Here is a 16,974-nt window from a genome sequence, read left to right as displayed (position 1 = left end):
ACACCGCCCCGAGTCCCTTGGGAGAAGGGCGGTCTATAAAAACAAATAAACAAATAAATAAATAAATAAATAAATAAATAAATAAATAAATAAATAAATAAATAAATTGCAGCACCATTTTTTCAATGATAGCAGTCTAAGGCTTGGGATCCAAATATACTCCTGAGATCAAAGTTGCATACCTTATGCTAGAAACTGGTGAACAGCAGATTGCAATTGATGAATATATCTTCCTTACAAGTATTTTATTCATCTGAATTTATATTTATTGTGGCCCTTTACATCACTTTGGAAGGGATAAGAAGCATGGTCTTTAGACTCCACATTTGGCTATTGTTCAGAAGCAGAACCTGTCTTAAATCTAACATAAAAGCTGATTTCCAGTCAGTCTCCTGATGGCTAACAGAAATGTTCTTCATAAGAATATACATGAAATCCTTGTTTAGCAACCAAAATTGGATCACACAATTTGGTTGTTCAGTGAAGAGGTTGCTAAATCAAATTACAGCTGTGTTTATGCTCTTCAGCTTTCCTTTGCTTTACAGACCTGTGAAGATTGGTCATAAATTTCCTTTTTTTCATTACTGTTGTAACTGCAAATAGTCACTAAATGAGGCAGTTACTAAATGAGCAGTGTCTATGACAGAAAGAGGCAGGGCAAAAGCTATCTTCAAATAATGTGTTCTAAGTGATGCTTTCCTGTCATATACAATAAGGAAGTTTACATCCTTTGTCATCCAGATGAATTTCAAGGAAATTTGAATTCACACAGCAAATAAAATAAAGTGCAGAACTATCTGAAGTCCTTCTAATCAATGTCTTATCAAAATCTTACGTTTGTGATTTTTAAAAAGTGAAATCCTCTCTAGTATCCTCATCAAAGTGGGCACAAACTCACTAGCACTTAGCAATGTACAATAATAACACCAAAAGGTGTTGAGTGATCAGAGAGACATGTTTGTAGAATGGAAAACAAGATAAAATCCAAAGGAAGGAAGATGACACATTTTGGCCTGTGTTTTAAACAAATAAATACATTTTCTTGAAATTAGCTCACATTCCACATATCATATGCTTATAAACCAATCCCTTTCCTATCAACTTTGCAGTAGAAAACTGTATCAAGGAAGCGAGTAGAGTGGATCTTCTGGTTCAACTATTCATTAAGATTTTATTACAGCAAACCAGAGCATTGATATTTTTAATGCACTGTTAGAGATACTGAAATACTAGTTTAAAAATGCCTATATGTAACTAGTTGATGTACTGCAGCAATGAAAAATTGTGTGTCTTAGAAAACTCATCAGGAAGTCTTTACAGAAATAAATACACATACATACACACACGTGCACGTGCACACACACACATGCACATGTATGCACACAGGGTTAATATGACTTTTTCTAATCTAGGGTAATACATTATATCTACTAGATAGATAGATAGATAGATAGATAGATAGATAGATAGATAGATAGATAGATAGATAGATAGATAGATAGTAATATAGAGCATATTACTTTTGAAAAAGAAAGGGAACTCCATGCTGCATTAAATACGCAGCACCTATTTTAATTCTAACACTTCCATTTAAATCAATGGATTTTACAATATTTCATTTAAACTTGATTATGCTTTTTACACTATAAATCTTTTATGTCAGCATAAATTCTATGAATATGAGAATATATTCATATGTGTATATGTGTATTTGTGTGTATGTAGTATGTATGTATGTATGTATGTATGTATGTATGTATGTATATTTGTACATGTATATTTTAACATCCAAGACCAGCATGATTGGTCTTCTGACTGGTTGCTGTGCGGTGCGAAATTCAACTGGTGAGGTGTGGTCACCTAGCAGTAAGCTTGGACAAATCTCTGCCTAAATTTACAACCCAAGCTACAAATATTCTCTACAATTTCTAAAACAGAACATCTACACAATCTATTTTCCTGTATTTTTAATTTGCACGATTACTCCCAGTATTTATTTCTCTATACAGATATTACTCCAAAACACTATTTTTCCCTTCTCTACAGCATTGTATTCAACTCAACCCTACTTTTTATTTGCAAACTGACTTGAGTGCTTTGCATAAAGCTGTTACGTACTGCCTGGACAGGGCTTCTAGGGATAAGGGATTTATTTGGAACTTTCTTAACATGACACTGTCTTCCCCAGAGCAGCAAAGAGATTATTTCTGGAAAATGAAATAAGCTTCTAGTCAGGAAGCTACTTAAAATACCCATTTTACTAAGATTTTTGAGATAACACAAATCATTGGCAAGGAAAGACTTGTTGCCCTACTCCATGACATCACCAGACATGGGAAATGGATTTGGCTTGGAGACTTTTATGAAAGAATTATATTTCTTTCTATTTTTTGTAATAAATATGCCTGCTATTTTTATGGCCATCAGAAGGTCAAAGTCCATGAAGAAGATACATTTATTTTTTTCTGGAGCTCTAGGTTTCTCTTAAGAAAACCAAGATCATGGCATCCGGCCCTCTCAATTCCTGGCAAATAGATGGGGAAGAAATGGAGGTAGTGACAGATTTTATTTTCCTGGGCTCCAAGATCACTGCAGATGGGGACTGTAGCCAAGAAATTAAAAGACGCTTGCTCCTCAGGAGGAAAGCCATGGCAAATCTAAAAAGCAGAGACATCACTAAAAAGCAGAGACATCACCCTGTCAACAAAAGTGCATATAGTCAAGGCTATGGTCTTCCCAGTTGCAATGTATGGCAGTGAAAGTTGGACCATAAGAAAGGCTGAGCGCCAAAGAATTGCAGCCTTTGAACTATGGTGCTGGAGAAGACTCCTGCGAGTCCCTTGGACTGCAAGGCGATCAAACTAGTCAGTCCTAGACGAAATCAACCCTGACTGCTCTTTAGAAGGCCAGATCCTGAAGCTAAAACTCAAATACTTTGACCACATAATGAGAAGGAATGACTCACTGGAGAAGAGCCTAATGCTGGGAAAGATTGAGGGCAAGTGAAGAAGGGGATGATAGAGAATGAGGTGGCTGGATGGAGTCACTGAAGCAATAGAAGTGAGCTTAAATGGACTCCAGAAGATGGTAGAGGACAGGAAGGCCTGGAGGAATGTTGTCCATAGAGTCGTGATGGGTCGGACATGACTTCGCAGCTAACAACAACAACAAGGTTTCTCTTTGGCTTTGGAGTTTTGATGATGATATTTATAACGATTGTATTAAATATTCAAAGACTATATACCCACACCCACCTATCCAAACCCCTCACCCAAACACAGATTCACACAATTCCTTTCCACAGATTACTGTTAAAACTGGTTTCTTTTCCTTTCTCTAATCTCATTCTCTCTTTTTACTGCCAATGTACTTTTCTCTTTACTTCCATTTGCACTAATTTTTCTCTCGTAACAGGTGACTTTAGTAAAATCCATTATATAAAGCACTTTGGAGGGATTGAAATATTTTAGAGTTTCCTTAATACTCATTATGCTAGTTGCAAGATATTTGAGGGTAGAGGCCATCAAATGCAGGTAGCTATAAACTTTCTTACCCTTCCCTTGGAGAATTATGTCTGAGTGTTGAAATCTGGATCCCTGCAAAATTTTTATAATTGGCTGATTCTTGTTCAAGCATTTTTCTAAGTTGTTTTCTTACTTTATATCAGGGAAGAATCCTTTTTGAGCATCTTTTTTGCCTTTCAGATGACAAAGGCAAACTCATGAATTTGACTCTAGTTATTGAGTATTTGATTAGCTATTCAGTAAACTCAAGTCTAAAAAAGGCCCAGGGAAAACTAAATATGTCACTTCCAATAATTAAAAAATAAAGCATATACCAATCTAATTCGCTTGCTGTTTAAAGATAAAGATAAATGGGAAATGATTGATTTTTCATTATTGAGATGAAATATTTAACAAGATATAAGTAAAAAGCAGAAATACACCCTGGTGTTGAGCTGAATTCCTGGTGACTACATGAACAGATTCATGTAATATTCTGAGAGAACAACATGGAAGTGATTTGCCATTGCTTTTTCCATTTTATTTTTAATTTCCAATCCAATCTAGAGCCTTGGGATTTTTTTAGTAGTTTCTATCCTGATTTCCAACTTCGTTTGGTTCTCTGGAATCAGCCAAGATTAACAATAATAATTTCTCGGAGAATTATTTTTTAAAAGCTATGTTGTCCATGCTCAGAAACTGAAAGCAACCTGAAATGTTAAAACATTTTTATAGCAACAGAAAAATAATATTATACACTTAATATTATAAAGAGTAGAACATCCTGCCCTCATATTTGATGTGGGTTGAGGTAAAATTTAGAAACATACAATTTGATAAGGTTACTTAGTACAAAACTTAAAAAGATAAAAATGTAGATAGCAGATTTGTTCTAAGTACCTTTCTAGGTTGGGAAGCAAAGCAGAGAAAGCTCCCATTACTTACATGAAACTAAAGGAGTATGACATTGGGACAAATGCAAAAATTAAGTAGCTAGGCCTGGAACTCAGACATTTTGCAAAGAGGTAAGTACATAGTTCAAAAATAAGGTCTAAATCCATTAAATTGATGGGCTCAGGAGGCGGCTTGGGTAGTGATGGAAAATAGCAGATCTATATTTGTTTACTTTTTTGCATTTCTGACTGTGCCAAGTTTAAAGTTTGCCTGAAAGGAGACTGATGAATATTATAAAACAAACCAAATTATGCCAAAGCATCTTCTGTAAATTGAGCTATTTGTGGATAAATGATTAGACTATTAATATAATACCAAACCAAAAAAATGGTCTAGAGATCCTAAACTCAATAACAGAAAGATGATAGTCTTCCAAGGTGCCTCTTTCAAAGTATGAATGTATGCACAAATGTGTGTGTGCATGTGTGCATGAATCTGTGTGTTTCATTTCCAACTATTTTGTTCTTGACCAAATGTAATTTCCCAGTTGCTCACCTTGTTCCCAAATTCACCAATGAACATTTTGAGAAATTTGATCAAGTGAGGACATTGATTACTACAGTAATGCTATGCAATGCTTCAAAGGATGCTTTCAGTTGAATAAAACTCCAGTTGAAGCAGATTTGCAAATCAACACTGGGACCTGCTTTGAATCAAGTAGCTACCTGTCAAAATATTTCTTAGCTTTGTTAACTTTTCTGATGCTTCTGGTGTCCACAATGTTGCAACTTCACTTCCTATATGGAAAAATTTAGTGAAGATGTCAAGTAGCATGACAGATCATCTGAGGTATCATCCCCTTGTCTCCCTGGCTGCAGTATGAATATGGATCAATAGCTGTTTCTATATAATGTATCTATCTCATTTCTAGCCTATAGTAGAGGCAGCTTCAGTCATTTTTGACTGCTCCAGATTTCAAGTACCATTTCCCAACTTTTCCTGATACAATTTTTCCCATGCAGACAATAACCAGAGGCTGGAATTGGCCATTCCTTGCCCATAGAAGACCTCTACTCTTGTCAGGTACAATATACTGCTATTTTTCATGTTAATGACTGTACAACACAGACTGTGCTCCATCTAGTGGAACTGGTAAGAGAGATTCCCATGTGCTTCTGCATTCTCTTGTTTCTATGGCATGGTCAATAGATCTAATAATATCTCTCTTATCCCATTCTCACACCATTTTAGAAAACATTCTCCTCTTATCTGAGATGTCAATCAACATCTCTAGAGGCGTCATTACATTTATTGCAACTGTCATTGCTGTCAGACACCTGGCATGTTTAGCAATCTTGGTCACTTCAATACTATCTGTAGTTGTTTACTATCTGTATGCATACTATCTGTACGCAATCTCATGTTTATCAACTATCATGGGTATCATGATATAACTACACAACCCCTGTGACTCCTATGTTTGCAATTGATGCAGGGATGCAAATACAAAAGGGTGGCATTTGTATTGTGACATCACTATGCATCTCTTCCTCTGCATAATGACTAGTGGATGCCTATATCTGCAATTTTTGCTTGTTTCCTTTATCTTTCTTATTTTATTTTTAACCATAGATATAAATAACCGTAGACATAAATAAATACCACCTTCTGTATTTTCATTTGCTGCTGAGGGCAAACCATCTTTCTTCTGACTATTGAGTACTGCATTGTATGATTATTTGGCTTGTGCTGCAGGAGAGACTAGATGCTTGACTCCATGTAACATCTGACAAGAATACTTCAAAATCCTTGGCAGGTCTTATGTACGTAGCTTGAATCATCTTTTCAAAGAGTACTAGACCTGTGGTTCAAAACACTAGTAAAGGTAAAGTTTCCCCCACACATGCGTGCTAGTCGTTTCCAACTCTAGGGGCCGGTGCTCATCTCCATTTCAAAGCCAAAGAGCCAGCATACTGTCCAAGGACGTCTCTGTGGTCATGTGGCCAGCATGACTAGATGCCAAAGGAGCACGGAACGCTGTTACCTTCCCACCGTAGTGGTCCCTATTTTTCTACTTGCATTTTTACATGCTTTAGAACTGCTAGGTTAGCAGAAGCTGGGACGAGTAACAGGCGCTCACTCTGTTACGCGGCACTCGGGATTCGACCCACCAAACTGCTGACCTTCTGATCAACAGGCTCAGCGTCCTAACTCACTGAGCCACCACGTCCCTTTCAAAACACTAGTACCACATTAAAGGTCAAAGAAAAGTGAGAAAGACAACCAAGTCCTGCAATTTGTATGTTGCTGGTTCTGTCGCAGTTGAATGCAAAACGCTTTTCCTCTGCTTCTGCAATAGATTGATTATTTGTCAATCTATTGACAAATATTTCTTGAGGTAGCACCATTTAGCTTATAGCATTTCAGCTGCATGGCCACCCATGTTGTCTTGCAAGCCAGAAGAATAGAATTGGACTGATCACCATTGATTTGCAGTGCTAGTTAAGAATGAACCTCACTTTTTATTAATCAGTCCCTCCAGCAAGATATTCAGTAGATTATTTTTTGAGTCAGGTTTGCACTCTTTCAGAACAGTTCAAGATCTATCTTCAGCTATAGCTCAACTGGCAGGTCTCAGATATGAAGCCCCTTGACAAGTGGCTAAAAATGCCATTCTAAATATTGTGTATGCTTGCCAAATCCCACCCAATTATTTTAGGAAGAATTATTGGTGCCTGTTTTCCCACGGGCAAATGACACTTGGTAGGTGGGGCAATGTAGATATGGGAATCCACCAATCACTTTCTTTAATTTTTCCTGCATTAAAGAAGTCAGGACCACAGCAGCTACCAGCCTTGTCATTGTGGTCCAGCAGGATTCTGGGATCTTCTGTCAATATATTTTTCTGCTAGGTCAAGGAAGAACACTTTAATGTGGCTTTCTGCTTGTGCCTTGACACTGACCTAATCAAATCAGAGCTCTTTTTGGATGGCAGTAATTTACTTTAGGCTTCACTTATTTTCTCAATTCCCAGTATCTTTAAGGCAGCCAGTCATTTTGTTCTTTGTTGTTGAACTCCCAGAATGTAATATTTCAGAAGTGGCCTTGCCCAAAGATTTAGGAGTTCAGCTTGGGTGCCAACTCTCTGAATATGAGGTTAAGGCTGATCAGTCCTATATGTATTCTTGGGTCAAGTTTTTATTATAAATTCTGCATGATTGGTGCAGTTTTTAGTGTGAATGAGTGCCAAATTATCACTTAGAGACACTAGTTCAAACATTTATTGTTTTAAGAATATGGGGTGTCAAGCCTACAAATGCTAGTGTGTGTGTGTGTGTGTGTGTGTGTGTGTGTGTGTGTGAGAGAGAGAGAGAGAGAGAGAGAGAGAGAGAGAGAGAGAGAGAGAGAGAGAGAGAGAGATTAACCTATTTCAATAGCAATATGCCAATCTACTGAACTAACCTATAGCATTGCCAGACCCGGACACAATCAATCCCCTATGGTGGTGAGTGAGTCCTTTCTGGGGGAAGGGGGTCTAATCTCACCAACCAACCTTCTGGGCAATGCCAAAACCCCAATGGAAAACACACTGTTCCACTAGGGCAACTTAATGATCATTCTTCAATTCATACTAGGCTAAACTGAATAGAGGTACATGGGTACCGACAGCTATTCCTGATCAGCGGCATTCAGCTATAGGAGCATAGAGAAGGCTTTCTTCTGATGTTGTGCAGAAAGCTACCCACCATAGTAATAACATGGTATAAGCTAATAATCCTTTGGGAGCTGAATAGGATCTGCAAATGACTGGTGGACTTTCATTTACTTATTCCATATTGTATAAATATTGGATAATATTTAAGTATTGGAAGGCACAGATCAAGAACTATGTTGGTTTGGTACCAGAATATTGTCATCCATGCAGGAAAGACAGAAAAGGAAATTCCCAATGGGTCTCCACTTTAGAGTGCGTATAGAGAGCCTTGTATGCTTCTCTGCTTCACATTAGAAAATACTAAGACCCATGTTTTCAATATGCCTTCATTGGTGGGGGGGGGGACAGCAACTGAGGATATGCACAAGCTGGGAACCTGGTGCTTTTGCTGGTGACAATGGACTGCAAAGGATCAACTCTTCCCAATAATTTTGCATCTGTACCCTGTTGATCTTTTTGTTGCAAATTTTCCAAAGTAGAATGGACAGCAAAGAACAGCATGGTTATGATAAAAACATGAAATGCCAAGGTTAGGCTGTTTACCTCCAGGAAGAAGTGTAAATCAGTTTGTGGCAATAAACAATTATATTGGGCACAGCTTCACTTCTTATTGTGATGGAACAAATTTATGAATGTTGTTCTGGCTTCCTTGGAGAAAAGGTGGTGGAATGCAATTATAAATAGAGAAAGAAAATATTGCTACTGGTTTAATACTGATACTTTAAAGCTATACTATAGGCAAAAGATCAACTGAATCACTGCACATAGCATAGGTCCTGCTGACTTTCCTTGAGAGTTACTTTAGAAAACTGAAAGATACAACACAGAATCCTTTCCTAGAACTCTAATTAGAGAAAAAGCCCTTTATTGTTTAATTTAATTGAAGTAGCAGTACCAATCTGAACAGAAAAAAAGATGGTTAGGGTATTCTTAATAAATGACAGAAGAGAGGTTCATTTTCTTTTGGGAAAGCTTAGGCCAGTTTGTCAATTTTAAAAAGTCAAACTTTAGTAGTCTATTAGCAATACAATGTAGATACTCAGTTGATAATTTCTTCCTTACTAGAATGTATTTATCTTCAATTATCTGTCACAGGTGGCATGTGTTATTAAGTATATACTTCTTTTCTTATGATATAAGAAAATGACAGAATATTGTAATTTCAATTCTCCCACACTTGTCCTCCGTGCACATAATAGAGAATCAGAATTGACTTGTTGATCAGGCAAATGAAAGCATGAACCTGGGCCTGGATTCAAAGGTGATACTCAGTAGGACATTGATAGTGGGATAGGCATGGGGTTGGTAATGGAGAGAGAAAAAGAAAGAGGAAGATATTTTAGAATAAACTTTTCAGTTTATTCTAGCACAGTGAACAATTCCCATCACACACATAAACCACTTAAAGAATAAGTTCACAGTGACTACAAATGAATAATTAACATTTTAAAACTTTTTATCTTTTACACTCATTTCCATTTCTGCTGTACCTGCTTTCTTCTGTTCTTATTTTATTTCAAAAGAACATTTGCTATTCGGAAGAGTTTTTATGAAAAACTGGAGGGGTTTCTCTTACCTAGGTGTTTTTTTTTAAGGAAAAAAATCACTTAATAATGCTTTACCCTTTCCTTTTAGCTATCCTTAAGGATTTTTTTTTGAATGTCTACGGTAAATAAAAGTGTGATGTAGGAAAGTATTTTATTTTTAGCTAAAGGCTTACTTCCAACATAATTGTTCTCATTTTCACAGATGGAGTAGATTGCTCTTTCTCTTGAAAGCTTTAGTATGGTGTGTTTTGAAGGAGGAAAAATATGGTGCTTGTTTTGTTAACCCTCTTACATTTGAGTTACTCTTTATCATTTCTGAACTAAATTGGGCTTTGTCATCTGTAAAAGCAGAAATCTCTCAAATTGTTCTTCATTTAGATTAATCTTGAACTTCACAATGGCTTCATTTAAATCTGAGAAATGTAATGCAGTGATAGGCTAGGCATTTTAGAATAAAAAGAAAGGTCTCTACCTGAACTTAGATCATGTTTAGTGTTATGTACTGGGCTCTTTTGTAACACCACGTGGGTTGCTGGAGCAGCTAACGACTCTCCAGCAACCCAGACTACAAGTCTCCTGTGCTGCAATTGGCTATCTCCAGGCAGCAATGGTTTATTCAAACCTATTGGCTGCTGCCTAGGGGCTAGACTATATATTGTGGCTAGTTGCAGACATTTCCCCAGTACAGTTCCAGCATGAAATAAACAATGAGTTTTCCTGTACTCAGCTTCGCATCTTCTTTCCTGCACCAAAGAACCCGCTATTTAACAGTGGCGACAAGGATGGGATCCTGCTTCACCGATTAAAGAGCTGAAGTCTTCAAGGGAAAGCCAGCACACGCCAGAGGGAAGAGGCATTTCCCCCCCCAAGGTCGCCTAGCAACTATGATGCGACCTCATGCTCAGGGAACTCACTCCCTGAGTCTGAAGCAGGATCTGGAAGAACACAGGAACCAGATAGAAAGAATGCTGAAGGATGGCAAATTGCGAGAATTCGACGTGAAACACCCGGAGGAATGGCCATCTTATCTATCGTAAGTGGAAGACTACCTCAGAGCCAATCAGATCGCGGAAGAAGGACTGAAGGCCGCAATGCTACTCTGTGTGTGCGGCTCTGCTACCTTTGATTTAGCCGAGAACCTTTTCATGCCAACACCAATCGAAGCAGTCTCTTACGCAGATCTCAAAAAGAGGCTAACCGGGCCCTTCCAGCCCAAGATGTCTGAGATGGCTTGGCGGTTCTAATTTGACCAAAGAATGCAGCTTCCTGGGGAGTCAGCGTTGGAGTTCATAGCGGGCCTAAGGCAGGCCGCACGTCTATGCAAGTTTACAAATTTAGAGGAGTGACTACGAGATCAGCTCGTCTGCCGCCTACGGGACAGTACGCTTCAGCAGAGACTATTTGCTAAACCAAATTTAACTTTTTCTGAAGCGCAAGATGAGGTGATGGCTGACGAATCTCCTGGGGGTGCCGTTCAAACTGTACAGCCCACCAAATCAACAAAGTTAGAAGAAACGGTCCACCGTGAGGACGCCAAATGCACCGAAGAATTCTCCAAGGAAGAAGAATCTGAAATCGACCTATTCCAAAAGCAACCCAACGCGCCACACCACAACGGCCAGCCACGAGAGGACAATTACAAGGCAGTTCTCTTACCGAGATGTAAGGGGTGCAGTGGCAACCATTTTCACGCCAACTGCAGATTTTGTTCAGCCATGTGTAGAGCTTGCAGAAGGACAGGCCACATCACGGTGGTTTGCAGAGACCGACAAAGAGACTGACCACCCAAATACCAGTCGGAAGAACTGACTAGGAGAGGTACTGGGGCCCAGGGTCCAGTTAGTATGGGATTCTTCAGAAGCCGTAGAAGCGTATGCCGCACCAGGGCTCGACGCCCCCTCAAACCCAAACTTAAGCTCATGGTAGAGCTACATGGAGTTCCATGTAAGATGGAATTGGATTCTGGCTCTGCAGTCTCAATCATTTCTCAAGACACTTTTAACTTTGTATGTAGTAACAATTGGGCCAAACTAAGACCCTCAAATATAATCCTAATGGATTTTCAAAATGCGCATGTTAAAGTTAAGGGAGAAGCCATCTTGTTGGTAAAGTTTAAAGGGTTTTTGGGGCACCTGGATGTAATAGTAGTAGGGGGCCAGAGAACGAGTCTCATTGGACTCGATTGGTTCGATGCCTTAGGTATTCAGATTACTGGCGTAAACCGGACACAAACTGCAGACCTCATGTCAGTGTGCAAGGAATATGCGGATGTTTTTGATTCAACCCTTGGAACATACACAGGCCCACCTATCTCATTTAAGCTTGATCCCAATGTAGTTCCAATGAGGGTTAAGCCTCATAGGGTCCCCTTTGCCTTAAAACATAAAATTGATTCCGGAATTGATAAACTGGTAGAACAGGATGTGTTACAGCCTGTTGATGGTGGGGAGTGGGAAACTCCTATAGTCACCCAACTTAAAGCTAACGGGGAAGTTCACATCTGCACTGACTATACATGCACACTAAATAAAGCCCTCAAGCAACATGCTTACCCGGTCCCAGTTGTCCACCATATTTTAGCCTCCTTGCAAGGGGGTACTATTTTTTCTAAACTTGATTTAGCACAGGCCTATCAGCAATTGCCAGTTGATGAGGCCACAGCCGCAGCTCAAATGAACATGACTTACAGGGGGGCTTTCAAAGTTAAACGCTTACAGTTCGGAGTCAGTGTTGCACCAGGTATTTTTCAGGGAATCATGGAGCGTATACTTAAGGGCATTCAGGGCATCTGCCCTTATTTTGATGATGTCCTTATTGCAGAGGAATCCCCAGAAATGTTGGCCAGTAGGCTCAAGGCTGTTTTGCAGAGGCTTCATGAAGCAGGCCTCAAATTTAAAAAGAACAAGTGTAGTATTGGGGTTTCTTCAACAGAATTCCTGGGTTTCCAAATTGATGCTAACAGCATTCACCCTGCTGATTCTAAAGTGAAGGCCATTAAAATGGCTCCTAGGCCCAAATCAAAAGGAGAGCTACAAGCATTCTTGGGTCTCCTAAACTTCTATCACACATTTCTACCTCATAAGGCTGCAGTAGCAGAGCCCCTCCACAGGCTGCTGGGTAAGAAATCTCCATGGAAATGGACTAACTTACACGAAAAAAGTTTCCAGAAATTAAAAGCTGTAACTCACTACACTGTAACTGTAACTCACTACCAAGAGTCTAAACCTGTATGTCTTGCGTGTGATACATCTCCCTATGGGGTGGGGGCAGTTTTAAGTCACATAGAAAAAAATGGGAAACAGGTTCCAATAACATTTTACTCAAGGACATTGTCTTCTGCTGAGCGCAACTATGCTCAGATTGAAACTAGAGGCCCTAGCCATCGTTGCTGGAATAAAAAAAAATCTATGTCTATTTATATGGCAGGGATGACCACAAATGTCTGTTGGGACTTTTTTACAACAGCCAAACAAACCCCCCACATACTATCTCCAAGAATGTTGAGATGGTCTATTTTCCTATCTGCTTACAATTTTAAGTTAATTCACAAACTGGGCAAGGAAATGGGCCATGCTGATGGCCTCAGCAGACTACCACTGCCACTAATGGATCCAGATCCGGCTCCTGCTGCTAGAATATTGTCCATACAGGACATACGTGAGTTTCCCCTCCATGCAGGGGACATTGCTGCTGAAACTGCCACAGATAAAATACTTAGTAGAGTGTTGTCATGGGTATACATGGGCTGGTTGGAAAAAAGTCCAGGCTCAGAATTTCAGAGCTATTTTGTCAGGATGCATGAGTTATCTGCACATAAATGGTGCACATTATGGGGAAACAGAGTCATAATTCCCACTTCCCTAAGAGACAGGGTTTTACAATCATTACATGAAGGCCATCCAGGCATTTTCAGAATGAAAGCCTTAGCTAGAAGCTACCTCTGGTGGCGTGGCCTTGATAAGGCCATTGAGGATCAAGGCCATGGTTGTTATACATGCCAGAAATCTAGGCCTGAAATGCCACAGGCTCCAGTTCACAGGTGGGAGGAAACGCACACTCCCTGGTCTAGGGTTCACATAGACTATGCTGGACCCTTTCAGGGTTAGCTCTTCCTGATAGTAGTGGATAGCCACTCTAAATGGCTGTAAGTAATTCCAGTTCCTAACATGATTACTGCTAGGACCATCCAGGTGCTGAGAAAACTCTTTGCCACACATGGGTTGCCAGATATCTTAGTTTCAGACAATGGGGCCCAATTCACTGCTGCTGAATTTCAGGCCTTTCTCAGAGCTAATCTCATCAGACATGCAATGTCTGCACCTTTTCATCCATCTTCTAATGGTCAAGCTGAACGCATGGTGAGGACAATGAAGGAAGCACTCAAGCAAATCTTTACAGGTGACTGGCATCACAGATTGGCAGATTTTTTTACTCTGCCAGCATTCTACACCCTGCACTGCTACAGGCAAAAGTCCTGCAGAACTGCATTGGGGGAGGTGTTTGATTACTAAACTGGACAGGTTGCATCCAGATAGAGTGGCAGCAGAAGCCTCTTGACCAAAACCCCCAAGGGGGCTGCACATGGGCAATTGGGTTTGGGCCAGGAACTATGGTTATGGGAATCTGTGGGTTCATGGTCAAATCAACAAGTCATCCGGACCCCTATCTTATGAAGTGGGATTGGAGGGAGGGTGAGTTGTCAGATGACACATTGATCAGCTCAGGAAACGGTTTCCAGAATGGCCACTAAGTGAGGACTGCATCATAAGTCCCTCTGAAGGTCCTCAAACTTGAAGCCAAGCCAGCCCTCATATGGACTACCACAACTTTTCCTTCTTAACTGAGGTGGAACCAGAGGGGGAACTGGGGAGCTTGGAAGTGCAACATGGATCCCCTGAAGGAGCAAGCCAACAGAACTTCAGCAACCTCTGTGCCTACTCTGCTGAACAGTCTGACTCTGGGGTGGGCCAACCTGGAGAGGCCAGCCAGAGTGCATCAAATCCCCTTGACTCAGGAGCACAAAGGGACACAAGTCTACCCAGCCCACTGGGTAAGCTGGTAGACCACAAAGTGATGGGAACTCCGAGACATTCCTCTAGGGCACACAAGCCTCCTTCATATCTTGCAGATTACGTTGTAAAATAAAGAGCTATATATTGTTGTTAAACCTGTTGCCACTAGACTACAGAAACTAGTGCTATTTTGTATCTGTCTAATAGTGCAAAGTGTGAAGCCTGTTCACTGAGATGTTGTTTAATCTCATTGTAACCTACATGTTTTTTAATTATTTTTTATTATTATTTTTACTTTACTTTAGTGTGCTTGGCTAATGAGTCTTGACAATTGTTGAGACTACTTGGTGTTATTATAGTCTGATCTAAGAGGGGAGGAGTGTTATGTACTGGGCTCTTGTGTAACACCACGTGGGTTGCTGGAGCAGCTAACGGCTCTCCAGCAACCCAGACTACAAGTCTCCTGTGCTGCAATTGGCTATCTCCAGGTGGCAATGGTTGATTCAAATCTATTGGCTGCCGCCTAGGGGTTAGACTATATATTGTGGCTAGTTGCAGACATTTCCCCAGTACAGTTCCAGCATGAAATAAACAATGAGTTTTCCTGTATTCAGCTTTGTATCTTCTTTCCTGCACCAAAGAACCCGCTATTTAACATTTAGAATGTTTGAAGCACTTTCAAAGCAATGGTCACTGGGAACAACTAGCCACAGGTCCTATTTTTTATTACTTACAGTTCTATCTTGAACAACAAGTTGCATAATACTAGGTCAAACTATTCATTTATATTGATGGAGGGTGGAGAAAGAAAATCTGTGACCTTCTGTAGTATATGTTACTGAAATACAGTTTCTATTTCAGTAGCATATATTCTGTAACACATATTCTATATGTCCACTAGAAAAGATGTTGGGAGTTGCAGTTTAGCATCATCTGAGAAGAGCCAAAAAATGGCCCCTAGTGACAGAGAAATGTTAGCTTTGTTCAATGAAAGCTGCTTCCCAAAATCTCACGTATTATTTTTAAATGTGATGCTCTTTAAAAGGAAGTTTCAAAGGAATAATCTAGGATCTTATGTATGCATGCTACAGTAACTCACTCAATAATATTGTTATTGGTTATTTGGCACACGCTCTTCCCCATTCTGTGACTTGGCACCAGATTTTTTAAAGGGGGAAAATATTTTAAATACAGGCAATATAGAGGTGTGAAGGACACTTGCCACAAATTTGTTGGAGACTTGTTTCTGGCAATGAAAGGTGTTGATTCACATTTGTCTCATCAAAATGAACACAAAAAGGCTATGTCTGGGAAACATAATCTCCAAATAATGTGTAGAAGAACCCAACCATGAAAGTTTAATGGAAAAGTGAGTGATGAGTACAAGTCAGAAGCAAATACTTGTTAAACAGAGAGAGAGAGAGAGAGAGAGAGAGAGAGAGAGAGAGAGAGAGAGAGAGAGAGAGAGAGAGGCACACACACACACACACACACACACACACACTTGTATGAGCAAATATACTTTACGGAGGAATCTGTACCAAATTCCATATTGTGCACAGTTTTTAATTCAGTTTATATTCCATCTTCTTTTTTGAGTTCAAGGAGGTATACATGGAATTCTCTCCTTCAATTGTTCACTACAATAAGTCTGTGAAGTAGTGCACTGACAGAGAACTAGCCCAAAACAACCCAATATATAAAATTAGAGAAACTTGAAAATTACAAAAATCAATCAAACAAGCAAATTCCTCATGTATTTTAAACAAGTGTAAAATAGGAAAATACACAAAAGAAAATGAACAGGATTCCAAGATTTTGAGGAGAAAAGTTCAACTTAATGGTGCATCTTTCTGCTTGAAAAAAGTAACACTATCTACATGAAGTCACTGGGTGAGGACTTCTACCAGCTGGAGGTCAAGTGTATGAATGATAGCCCATTGAATATCCTGAGTGTCTTATCTTGGAATTTGGAGGCTTTTATGGGCTGGATGGATATTAACAGGTTCAGGTTCAGCTCCATATTTCATCTTTGTATCTGGACAATGTCTTAAGGCCTGATGTGGGAGTAATTTATATCTTGGAGGGCCTATTGGTGGTTCCGCTCTTGCATGAGGAGCAAATAGCAGTTGTGGCAAGAGGAACTTTTGTACAATTTCATGTAGCATGTCAGTTTTGTTCCTTCCTGGATCAAGAGGCCCTGCTCATAGTTGCTGATGATTTTCATAACTTCCTGTTTGGACTATTGCAAAGTACTTTATGTGGAACTGCCCTGGAAGCTTTAAGTGGTCCCAAATGCAGGA

The sequence above is a fragment of the Vipera ursinii genome (assembly GCF_947247035.1).
Source record: "Vipera ursinii genome assembly, chromosome: 1".
NCBI lineage: Eukaryota > Metazoa > Chordata > Lepidosauria > Squamata > Viperidae > Vipera > Vipera ursinii.
Note: the sequence above shows the minus strand (reverse complement) of the source record.